The sequence below is a fragment of the Pinus tabuliformis genome, chromosome 2_2, assembly GCF_031772625.1.
Source record: "Pinus tabuliformis cultivar Carrire ecotype Pingquan chromosome 2_2, CPIR1, whole genome shotgun sequence".
Taxonomy (NCBI): domain Eukaryota; kingdom Viridiplantae; phylum Streptophyta; class Pinopsida; order Pinales; family Pinaceae; genus Pinus; species Pinus tabuliformis.
Window position 1 is genome coordinate 438,982,481 of NC_142300.1, and position 13,501 is coordinate 438,995,981.

General features: G+C 37.0%; 1 pseudogene across 1 annotated transcript; it reads left to right on the forward strand.

Moving 5' to 3' along the window:
• The first annotated feature begins 6,004 nt into the window (after positions 1-6,004).
• LOC149193154 (fe(II)/2-oxoglutarate-dependent dioxygenase 1-like) lies at positions 6,005-8,782 on the forward strand (annotated as a pseudogene). Its single transcript, XR_016254416.1, has 4 exons — positions 6,005-6,653; positions 7,592-7,696; positions 7,954-8,273; positions 8,395-8,782. The product of XR_016254416.1 is annotated as a fe(II)/2-oxoglutarate-dependent dioxygenase 1-like (transcript).
• The last annotated feature ends 4,719 nt before the right edge of the window (positions 8,783-13,501 follow it).

Below are 13,501 nucleotides of genomic sequence, written 5' to 3' on the forward strand. Positions count from 1 at the left end.
GAGATATGGTAAATAAATAAAACATTTTTTGTATTTATTCCATAAGCTACTTTATATTTACCAACACTCAAAAATGTGTTATATTTAGGTGAAGCCTATGGGTCAAATACCATGGGCCAAATTATTATTAATACCATACAAAAAAACATTATTAACCCTAATATTAGTAATAATAAAAATAAATATGACACATGGTACTGATTTATGGTATTCACATGGAATGCAGTGTATTTAAAGGGGGAATTAAACTAGCATAGATCCATTTTTACTCTGGATCAAATATTGTGATATGCAAACTAACATAGAGTGAAAAAAATATTTGATCCCTCTCGGGGCTTGGTAGATCAAGAGTAAAAATGGATTGTGTAATTTAATGTCACTTAAACATTTTAATTTGATTAAAATATATAAAAAAAATCAATTATTAATTTTATTAATTTTTATAAATCACTAATAGTAGTTTTTAAGCTCCAGGTTTATGATAGCCCATAGACTATTTAAAGGGAAAATTCTATCAGCTTAGATCCATCTTAATTCCGGGTCTACCAAGTGCTGGGAGGGATAAATAGATTTTATCCCTCTAAGAGTGGTAGATGTGGAGTTAAGATGGATATAGGTTGGTTTTTATGATAATGAAGATATTAAATAGACTTAGGAAATTATATTGTAAAAAAGTCTTAAGGGAAATGGTTTAAAGCTACATTTAGTTACTTCACAAAATTTAGTAAAAAATACCGATATCTCCATTAATATTGGCTTTTTTGATTTAACAAAAAAAATTCAAAACAATGAAATCTTAACTCTTTTCCCATCACACTCGCAGAAGAGAGATAGTCGCTGCCCATATTTCCCACCATTTTTCAAACATTCTCAATATGATATTTTCATGACAATGTTAAGGTACTGATCTTGGATTAGTTGTTTGAAAAATATGCTGGTTTGTACAACCTTTCATTTTCTCTGCTATTCTTAGTTTGTCGTAATGATCTGTAGGGGTTGGGCCACTGCATCATATTGTCCTAAAAGACGAAGATTGTGCACCAAAAAGGTAATTAATCCACATGTTACAACACTGTTAAAAATAGCATGAAGGTAGTGAATTATGCTAATAAGAAATTTAGATTGGGAGAGACGTAATTAAATTTTATTATTTAATTGAAAATTTCCAATTAAAATAATAATAAATCTACGTCTATATATTTATATATTGATTGGAACGATTCTGACAACAGTCACTTCTTTCCATTAGATCCCCTTTAGGCCTTTGGGATACCTACTACTTCATTATATTATATAGTTGGGGCTTGCTACTTGTTGGCGTGTTGGGGTAAACAAACTTCTTCTTCTTCCTTCTTTTTTATATTTATCTTGCAGTTGGAGTCTATGGAATAAGAAAGAAATTTGATAGCTTAACAAAAGTGGTAGCTTGACAAAAGTGGTAGAGAAAACATTAAGCTCTCATACTATGACAAACATGGCCACTAAAACTTGCAACATTGTTTGTAGGAAGTGAAAATTATGTTTCTTTTTTCCAAACATGTATGTTAGTATATTACAGTTTAATGAATATGTTTTATTATTATCATATATGATTTCATACTTTAACAAAACATCCGCTAAGATTTCACAATGTTTTATTATTCAGTAAAAGATTTTCCAAGATTTTATAATTCAGTGAAAGATTCGCCATGACTTTACAAGATAATATAATATGGTGTAAGATTCGCCAAAAAAAATATACATACATATTATATTAGTGATAAAATTGCCTCCCATTTTCCCTATGTATCACCGGGATTCGCCCATTTATTATACATATAAATTTAGGGTGGTTCTTAAAGTTTTCCCTGGTTTTAGTTAATAATATGTAAATTAGATAATATGTTCAGTGAAGTGAAATTCTGGACCTCACCATATAGGGTTTTTATTTTTATTTTTTTAAAAACTAAGAAGACAACCATAAGAAACTAGCGTTGGGAACTCAAAAATATTAAGCACTTATATGCAACATCCCTGAATTTCATTGCATTTAACATATCATCTATTTAACATGTTATTAACTAAATTCATAATGAATTCTTTTTTTTGGGATGTGGTTCATAGATACCTTGGTCAACGGGTGGTCGCTACGTCCACGAAAAAATTTGGGCTGATCGACCCCAAAGGGAATCTAGCTCTGCGGCTACTAGTAAGGCCTAACCCCAAGGACTTCGGGCAGAATGGACCCTGTGGCCTTCCCGAATGACGAGGCATTGATTTTGACCAACTGAGCTAGGCCATAATGAATTCATATAAAAGAACATTATAATAACATAGGTACTATTCACCAAGAGACTTCAATCTTGACTTGCCGCTACTTTCATTCCTTTGTTGTCGTTTGCCTCCAAGTGTGAATGTTGATGTGCTTACTCCGAATGCAGTGACCCACCGGTTGACTTCCCAGCCTACTCCTTGGGTACCCTAGTTCCTCGCGGACCGCTGAGCTGCAATGGGGTTGTACAATGGAGGAAATGTATTAGCTGGTAGAGGAGAGCACTCTTTGGCTCAAGAGTCCCCTCTCTAAAGTCTTCTACCTCACCAAACTCACTATAGCTCATAGTTACTACATTGACATAATCTCATCCATCCAATAATAGGGAAAAGAAAAGTCCTTTCTCCCATGACCTGCCCCTTCTTTTATAGGAGTCTTCATAGGTAAGATTTGACATTTAATGTGTAATTAGTTATTTTTGTTAATCCAATAGTTTGATTATTCACCCACCCATGTGTCACGCTCTCACTAAGAATCTCCAAATTTTTTTACTTAAATTTTAGTTTAGAATCATATTTTTCCTCTCCCCCCAACAAGACTTCTTATTTCTTCTCCTAATTGTCTCTTGATCCCCCTTTTCTACTCCTTAGATTGTGTTCATTATTAAAGTCAATTGATAAGTCACATATTGGGTCCTCTATCTACTCCTTAATTTAACTCAATTTGCCTCTTAGATGGATATTCTTATGTTGGTTGTTGCCACATGGAGGTTATGTAAATTTCTTTAAAATTTAATTTATTAATCTTATTTTAATTCACCACCCTCTTCTCTTAATTAGATTTTAACTATTTTAGGATTAATATTTATACTTACATTTATGTCCCTTTTTCCCCCTTTTACCTAATTAAGTTACATTATCTACCTAATATTTTCCAACATGGGAAGGGTAGAGTTTTTAAGATAAAATATTTTATTTCTTCTTATGATCCCCTTACCCAAATTTTATTCTTGATTTAATTATTTTGTTTTTGACATCAATTACCGCTTGATGTGAATTTACAGGGTTTACATATCTTGATTATATTTATTAATTTATTTATTTTTAATGGTTCCAAGGGTGCCAAGCTGGTCATGCCCTTCAAAATTTCCCTTGAAGTTCCAAGGGTGCCACGCCTAATAGTTTATTTGTGATGCCAAGGGTTCCAAGTTGGTCATGCCGTTCAAGAAATTCCCTTGAAGTTCCAAGGGTGCCATGCCACTTGCCTTTCAAGCACTCAATGGCTACGAGGGGAAAGTATAGGTGCAACGACGTAGACCACTATCATCTCTTATGTTGCCTACATAATGAGACTAATGGTGTCAGGGATCAAGGAATCTGCCTTGATGCGTGCCCCTCAGTGAAATCCTCATGAGCGACTCAAATCTGGGACCTGCCCGCATGACATCGTGATCTTCAAGGCGAAGGTGTTTCAACCTTTCCAACCCAAGTCACGGCGGGAGTGCTAGCAGGTGCGATCAGGGACACTGTCCCACCCCTGCCATGCAGTTCCATTCAATTATACAACCCCGTCACCCATGTGTGGGTCATTCGGCCAAGCAACTAATTTGTGCCTACAATCACTAACATATCATCAGAGTATATATATACATATATAACAAGTTTCAAAATTGATTTAGAATTTCAAAGACAAAATATTAATTTTCATCAAACCAAGTGTCATCAACTCATCATATGTGAGTGCCTCTCATGGTTTCCTGTCATACTCAATAATAATCAGTAACAAAGTTTCTCATTATTAGTCATTTCCATAATAGCATCATCAACATCAACTAGTCATTCACATCATTGTTCATTGTGAACCAGAACTAATGTAAGTAGCTAACTTAGGGGACACATCCATCATCGCTATCATCATCATAACATCAATGGAACATACATATCCATCAAAGCTATCATCATCGTAACGTCAATAGAAAACATACATATCCATCAAAACTATTATCATCATGATATCGATAGAGAGCCTTCATATCCTTTACTGCTATTATCATCATAATTTCAATAGAGAACAAACATAACCATTTATGCTACCATTATCATAATATCAATATAGAACATTCATAACCATTAATGCTATCATCATCATAATATCAACGGAGAACATACACAAACATCACAACCACTAATAATAGAGTCATGTGTCCGGATCCTCAACCTGAGGTCCTCAAAGAATAAAGTGTGGGCCTCAGGGCTACATAAATGTTAATGTCATATCACTGTTAGTCAACTAGAGTGGGGCACTACATCAACCTTTTCGGCTTGAGACAATCTTCAGTTTGGTCTCATTCTTGCATCGTGTCCGGGAATTTGCAGACTCGATAAAGAGTAGGGATCATTACCCTTACTTCTACTCCCTCACGCCGGGCTAGATGTTGGTTTACAAGAATTTCAGATTTCTTAGAGTCAGTGGGCATTTAGTTGGATCGTCTCCCTCATTTCCGATATTCCTTGGATGCTCTTGGTCACCTTCTACCTACTAGACAAGAGTTGAACAAGATCATCAGGGAGGACATCTACAGGCAGTTCGTCTAGGTCACTTGGGTTAATCCTCTGGGAGGGTTGCGCCCAAAGATGGCCTTCTACGCTGAGCACTTCTTGGAGTTGAGAAATAGGTTCATTATTCGACCCTAGTATATGTTTCACCACTGGATGCATGCTCTTCACATTCCTCTAGGCCAATGAGAGTAGGTTCTCATAGATTTCGGGTGGAGACAGACCACCAGATTGATAGGCCAGAGAAAATCTGTCAGGCATGTCATTTACAGGAATTAGAGACCGAGGTGCACTTCATTTTTGGATGCCCTATCTACTACGAGATCAGAGGAAGGTTCCATTGCTTGTTCAGAGACTCTCAAACCCTCACAGACTTTTCCAGGTATCCCGATCAGAGATGTTTGGCCCTATATACGCAGGAGACTCTTAGGTTCTGAACACATATTCTTCAGCCTCCCATCAGACGATACCCAACACAAAGGATCACGACATTTTTCAGGGTACTACCTGGGGCACAAAGAGAACGATTGATACAGTTTCATATCCAGACTCTAAATCAGTGAGGATCTTTGGGACCTCACCTCGCCACACGAGACTTCAATAGCTAAACCATCTCAGATCTGTCCTTGGGAGACAGACTAGGTCCTCCAGACCTCAACAATGCACAAACTCCCCTAGACAACAAATTAGTGGACAATTTGTACCTTCCATTGACCCTTCATTAGGTCAACAAACTTTGTGAAACTTTTTCAATGCTTTTTCGTCAATCTCGGATATGCACAAACTCCCCTAGACAACAAATTAGTGGACAATTTGTACCTTCCATTGACCATTCATTAGGTCAACAAACTTTGTGAAACTTTTTCATCAATCTCGGATGTTAGGAGAGATAGATCTGGTCCTTTTTGTCAAAGTATTCCATACATTGTATCTTTTATGTTCCTACATTATAACTTTTATATTCATGCATCACATTTTTTATAAAAGACCGTTTCATTTTGCCACATTTTACATTTTATGGACATCATCGTAATCCAAGTCCTTTTGACTTACTTTATAGTTATTAGTTAAACATAAATTTAATCCTCTTATGAGAGGTAAAAAAAAATTAAATATACATCTAATTATCTTATGAGGGCAAAAAAAACATAATTGTTGGAATACGGCCTTATTTAATATTCCCGAGTTATCTTGTCCTTTGTTGATTCATACCTCCGCGCAGCTGTAAAAATCCCATGCCCTAAGCAGCGGCAAGAAACCTACGAGATTTTTACTGCTGCTGCTGCTGTTTCGTAGGGTTCGGAGCCGGGATTGCTTCAGCCGGTTTCTTTGGCTTGGGCACCGATTTCTTCTTCGGCTCGGTCTGCTGTTCAGTGCAGTAAATAACGAGGCTTTCTCGGTTTTTCTTGAGAAATCGCTCGGCATTTCGTGTCTGGTTTTGCCTGAATCCCCTGTGAAGACGAGTGTGAGGGAGTGTGCGATCTTCCGGTTATTGATTTCTCTTCGGCGAGAGATGATTTGGTGCGCAGGATCGCCGACTCTGCTGCGGAGTTAGGGTGCTTTCAGGTGATATGCCATGGCGTTTCTTGTGATGTGGCGGAGAGGGCCGAGAAGGAATGCGGTGGGTTGTTCGAGCTGGCTGTAGAGAAAAAGGAAGTGATGTCAAGGTAGAGAAAAAGAGGCGAACCGGCTTGAAGACTTTGTCAGAAATATATGGCCTCAAGCCCTGAGGGATGTGGCAACGTCAGGGAAAGAAATCGGTGTCCAAGGGAAAGAAACCCGCATGAAGTCTGAAATCTTAAATTGCATTCACATTATGGCACATCAATTTTATTGTGTTTTCAAAGGTATTTCAAGAAGCCCGCCTTTTAAATACATGAGGGACAGAGTTTGTCTGAAATCTTATCGTATTGCAATGATCTTTGTATTTAGTGATATATTGTGCTTCGAAAAATATATACGTTTATTTCCTGAGCTTTTGGTGCAAAATCTATTCAAGCTTTTAATCCAAAACAACGGTTAGTAAATAATGAGGTAACTCTTTATTTGGGGCAATATTCATTTCTTGAAGCCTTTGGTACAAAATGTGCTACAGACTTTAATCCAATTCAAGGTTTACAGAACAGATTTAATATCGAATGAAAACAATTAGATGTCAATTTTTTCACAACTCTATCCCGCGGGGTTTTAGAAAGTGATCTTTACATATTAAAATATTTTGGAAATTTAATTATCAAAATGATTTCACTCTTGTCAGCTAAATTATCAAAATATTTCGAAATCCACAATCAAATTATGTTCAAATTCATTGTGTAACTGTGAGATTGAGCTAAACTTGGGATTAATATGTTTCTGCAAGTTGTAAGGCTTAAAGTACATATAAGCCTTTCAATTGAGTTTAAACTATATATTTATGTTTTTAGATATTTAGTCAAGGCCAAATTCCAGGCATAGTTTTAAAAGTCACACACAGATGTAAAACAAACTGAACAAACTGAATTGATTAGATAATAGGAAAGTCTCATGGCCAAATTCTAGGCATGGCTTTAAAACTCAAGTTCAGGCAATGTAAGTTTCTAAACACAAATACAGAACATGTTGGCTTAGAGACACCAGTGAGTTCCGAATCTCAATTGAGAGCACAGACCCATTCTCCAATATGTTTTGGTTAACAAAAACCAGAGCAATTTGGTGACTATCTGGACAGACTGTCCTGGTTATGAGTTGCAAATCTATGGTAATTTATGCTTAATTGTAATATTCATAATCGTTCAATCCTCACCAGTTTTGAACTCTGGTATCCATCTGTGCATTGGGAGATTATTCGAGCGCTATGGAGAAAGTTGCAGGCGAGATTAGGCATGCCTTTGAAAGTCAAACACTGATGCAGGTTAGTTCATGCAATGTAAGTATCTAAACACAAACACATAGAACATGTTGGCTTATAGACACCAGTAAGTTCTGAATCTCAATTGAGGAGAGCACAGACCCATTCTCCATTATGTTCTGGTTAACAAAAAATAGAGCAATTTGGTGACTATCTGGACAGACTGTCCTGGTTATGAGTTGCAAATCTATGGTAATTTATGCTTAATTGTAATATTCATAATCGTTCAATCCTCACCGGTTTTGAACTCTGGTATCCAGCTGTGCATTGCGAGATTATTCGAGCCTGTGGCGAAAGTTGCAGGTGAGATCCTAGATCATTTACTAGAGGGGCTTGGTGACTGGACCGATCAAGTTTCATGGCAGGTATTGTAGCGAATAATGCATCTGTGATATGTATATCGAATCAGAAATGGCCTGCAAAACCTCAATCAGCCCGTCGGAAGCATTCATATCCTTCTGTTCTAAGCTTACAATACCAAAACACCTCTGATAGCTTCGGGGTGTACGTGGAACGCTGTTGGGTTTGAGTCTCCCCACGGGCTGGCACTCGCTTGGTTACCCTCGGCGACATAATGAAGGTAATCAGTAGTTCCTGAAAAGAATTCAATAGTGATTAATTTGGATACTAATGAAATTGACAAAAAAGGTAGCTGAATGAGTAATATATTAGCCACTGACATTTTATAATTATACTTGCAGGTCTGGAGCAATGGAGAGTACGAGAGTACTACTGTAGGGAGGCTGACTGTGATAAGTGACAAGGCTTTCACTTCCATGGCCCTAATCTACTCACCACCCACAGAGAGCATTATCTACCCAATACCAGAGCTCTTGAATTCTGATAAGAGGCCTCGCTATAGCTCTTTCTCGTTCAAGGATTATGCATCTCGCCTGCGAAAGCAAAGGCTTTTATTTAATAATCCAGTGGAACGATACAGGATTTTATAATTGAAGTCTGAGTGCCAAACATATGCTTGAATCAATTTGAATTCAGTGTGATTCGTTGTGTTCGTTTTCGCAGTGCTTCTTTTTAAATCTTGTAAACCACATTCTAATGTTTAGAATGCTTGATATTGATTTTTAAACATTTTTGGTCTCTTTAGAATAATTTCTAAGACTTTAAAATCCCAATCTCCGTTCTTCCATAATCACAAATACAAATATATCCTCTCACATAAGATGAGTAGCGTGGTAAAGATAATATATTTAAATTCAACAAGGGACGCTGCTCAGCCTCAACAGTCAGAACTGTCATCCACATGTAAGTTCAGAAGAAACAGAAAATAATTTAAATTTCTGTTATTATCTTTCCAAGCTAATAATGAGATCAAGCCACTGGGGAAAACATATTCGCTGTTTAATCACACTGAATTGTGTTAACACGTGATCAAAGCCACTGGGGAAAGCATAATGAGCAAGTGTATACTTTATAATTATATTACGCATTGGCCGCACAATACTCAGTAATCCAGTGATCCGACAGATGTAATTGCAGAACTTAAATTACAAGAGTCTTGCCTCGTGACGTAATCCTCTGAACTACTGTTTGCCTGTTATTGTGTTGGAAATGAGCTCAATAGTTCCAAACCTTTCTGAGTCGTTTGCTGCACCTCTGGAGGATAGAGTATTTTAATAAACCAGACATTATTAACTAATTCGTGTAAGGACAAACTTAAATCAGAACATATTAATAAAGCTCTTCGACAGATTAATCAAAGATGAGAACAAAACATGTCGTACCTATCAAAGTACAAACAAGAACACTACAATTTAGATAAAAATTAACTGAGCTCAATGAACATCTATATCTAGCTTCCATACTTTCATAAACACAGTAGACATAAACATGATATGATTAAACAGTATGGCACAGATTTCGCAAAAAGGATGGTTGTTTTGGCCAGATAATTTTACATAATATATCATCTTGATGATTATAGTCCAAAAAAGGACCTGATTAACTGCTATTAACCGCTGTAGTGCTGAAATAATTTGATATCTTTTAGTTTGAATCTCCTAGTGCCAATTTGTATCGCTGTTTGTAGTGTTCTTTTTAGACCAATATGAGTGAAATTTCATTTTCATCCTGAATCCAATGTCATCTTTCAAAATTATGGCATTAGTGGTATTTGGCTTCCCCAAGTAACTACATTTTTTTTTTCCCTGAGAAATGATTGATTATGGCAACTTTGTTTAAGCCATCTTTTTGTAACTTGGGCGTTATGATAAATAAAATTTGCAACTTTCTGTTAGGCTAGGTGTAACACATGCCGACATCATTTTATTAAGTCACCAACAACGTTGACGGACACATGCATGAACATTTTGGCATGGGACTTCACATGAGGGGCGCGTGCTTGAACATTCCATTATCGATAGCATGCCATGCGTCCACCATAAATCTCCAGCCACTCTATTCTCCGCCTCATTCATCGTCAGTTTCCAGCAACGCAGGAGGAATATCATCCCCCTGGCAAACGAAAAGAATAGGTATCCCCCGAGGCATAATAAATGAATGTTGCTACCTTGGGAGAGGAGAAGAAATCAAAGTATCTTGATCTAGAGAGAGCTCTGCCCATGCACAAGATCCAGATATTATCACTTGCTCATTTTTGCGAAATAGCAATCTAGCTTACTTATAATGTTGTCATAGTCATTATGATACCAAAACTCTTAACAGTCTTTCAGAGATGGAGATAAACCCGCAAGCAAAAAGGCAATAGACAATAACCTTCAAAGGGTAAGTAAGGTTTTATTCTCAATTCCGTAAACTGGTTTTCAGAGTCACTCACCTAATCAAAAGGGTAATATCAAGTTCCTCGATAAAAATGTTGAGTATGCTAGAGTAGGCTGCTGAATCTTTATTTTTATCAGTGTCAGAGGCCTAAGTTCACTCTAAACTTTGAGATAGTGGTATCTTTCGAGCATGGGTTCTTGACCTGCAGCTGTTCAACTTTGCTAGGTTTGACCTGCTAAATGGTTGTTCGATAAACAATAGTTGGGGTTTTTCCAAAGAATACATATGTTTCCATACCTCCTATGTCTTCATTAGAGATGAGCCAATGACTGAAAATGACCGACAAAAGGTCCTGTCCTGGTGTGTCGTTGTGAACAAGACTTTTGACAATTGAGTCAGTTGAATCAACACGATGAATTCGGCTAGTTGCCATGACTAGAGTGAATTGGTGCCACTGACTATCATATAGAGATTAGCGACCATTCAAAGAAAATGTTCTGAATTGGGCAGCACGAGACTTACATTAACTAATTATGTCTAAATAGTGAAAAGTTCAAACATCGGGGAAAATACATCTCAGATGTTAATAGAGTCATTTTAGTAAAACATTGGTGGAAAAATCTCTAGGATGCAAATGGAGTTGTGGGTGTCAGACTAGGTCTTTGTTTAAGGTCAGGTAAGTTAACGTTGGGCTTCATTTTAGGTTTTAGTCAATAAAATGATGTCTACTTTATTGCAGAATTCTATTCCCTATAGGGTTATTCTTTCACCTGCTTGTCTTAAAGCATTCTGCATGCTACCTCTTCATTCTCCACTTGCAATGTTATTAAGGCATCCTTCTATGCCTAAATGTGTTATTTTGCGATCTTGATACGATCATACTTGTATTTTGGCAAGTTTGCCAACATTCTTTGGTGCCTTATGTGTGGGTTACGGCATTTATTCTAGTTTCTTTGTATGGTTTTTTCCTATATAATAGTTGGGTTAGGGCAAGTGGCATCAAATCCTTCGCCATTATTTCACCCCCTTGCTTTGCTCGACTTGGGTTTTGATTACCTCTATCTCATCTTTTGTTTCCTGTCAAAGGTTTTCTTGCTTGTCTAAATATGACAGAGTATCCTAAATATGTGCCAGTGCAAAGGAGAATCCTAAAGATGGCCACAATTGGCTTTAGTAAGGAGAAGTCCCCAGGGTACTCAATCCTCTACTCCAGTAATGATAAGTTCCCAAGATGCTTGATCCTCTACTCAATTCAAGAACTTAAGCTCAATCCTATTCTAATAAGGAGAAATCCCCAAGGTACCCAATCCTCTACTCAATTCATGAAGAATTTGAATTCATTCTTAAATGATTAAAATAATCACAAAATGTTTTACTTGTTTATTCTCAATCCTATGTGAAAGTTACCATCAATGAAAGAGCTTTGGTTTAAGGTAGAGATGTAATTGATCAACAACGAAAGTATCTAAATGTTACATTAAAGCATGGTCGAGATGTCAACTGACAAAGATCTTCAAGTGCAAGCAAGGCACCACACAAAGGAAGGGTGAAAGATATTGCTACTCTAGCTATCTAAGATAAATCTTGTTAGCATGGATGTAGAGCATTGAGGTGTTCTTGTTTTATTTTGGTGAGGAGATAAAGCGCTTAGGGACAACAATGACAAATGTGGCAAGTGTATAACACCTATTACAGGGAGACAAAAGCGGTGGTAGGCAGTGGCAGTGGTACATGCATAAAAGTAGTGGACAATGTTTTCGAACTAATGCAACTTTGCAAGCCATAGTTTTCTCATAAAATGTTTGAGAATTAATTTGAAGTGAAAGTAGCATTAGTTCATTTCAGTTTCAAATTATCTTTCATTACTTACACTTATCCTAGCTTTTGCCTTGGTATGCGGGGAAATAAGACGATGATTTCACTAATTGGTTAAAAGGAAAAATATTTCATTAATATAAAATGAACTTTAGTTTAAAGGGAAATAAGGTTTCATTGGTTTATGTGTTGAAGTAATATGCACTGGAAAATGATTACTATAGTCCCTACAACCCTGAAGAGGCAGGGACTGATAACGAAACGACATGGATAAGGTATTAAAGTTAATGCTATATTCAAAACACCAGCAGGTTAGTTTAATAGTTCATTGTGTAGAAATTAATAGAAATTTGCTACAACTGATGTATTTGAATTAAAAACAAGAGATAAAAAATTTCCTCTACTATTCTGCAGAATTGAAATCACAATTTAGAAACACATACAATGACATGCAACCATCAAAACCACAAGAACACAATGATTTTACAGGGGAACCCAACTGGGAAAAACCCCTTGTTAAAATTGGCAACTAGGGCCAAACTCCATGAGGATCTCCTTATTCATAGCTGATAATATTTTATCTAGATTCCTCTCGTCGAGAGGTGTAGGATTGATCTAAAGATCATCCGATTCCGATAAGTATTTATGGAGATATGAATTTATTTTGATTATGGGCTAATTGTCAAAGTCGGCCAGTAACTTGTGTAGGCTCAGAAGCCCAACAGAGACATCTATTCATCACCAACGTTTGCATATAAATAGAGGATGTCTCCTCCTCATTTGGACACTTCACTTCTCATCACATCTCTCTCTCTCCTGCGTAGAAAAGAGTCTCTTCTCTCTCCTGCGCAGAAAAGACTCTTCTTTCACGTGTGGAAGGAAGGATGCAGATTTTAGGGCTGCAACTGCAGATCGGAACTTTGATCAGCGTTGACCATCATTCCCTCTCTCTGGACTGCACAGTAGGTGAAACTGACTCTCCTTGGAAGGCCACATTTTTTGGTGAAGGAATCAAGGTGATTTGACCTCCGGTTTGGAAGATATTGACTGCCCTAGTTTAGGGCTAATGCCGCTGATCTAGGGTTTTGCTACCGCTGATATAAATTAGATTTTTGTACTATTTCTCTCTGCTTAATTATTGAAGATAAAAGAAGATTTGATCAAAGGGTTTCCCCATATTGGGGTTTGTTCCTAGCTAGCCGCCACATCTTGTGTCTCTTGTCTTGGCTTGTTTTCTGTTGATCGTTTAATGGT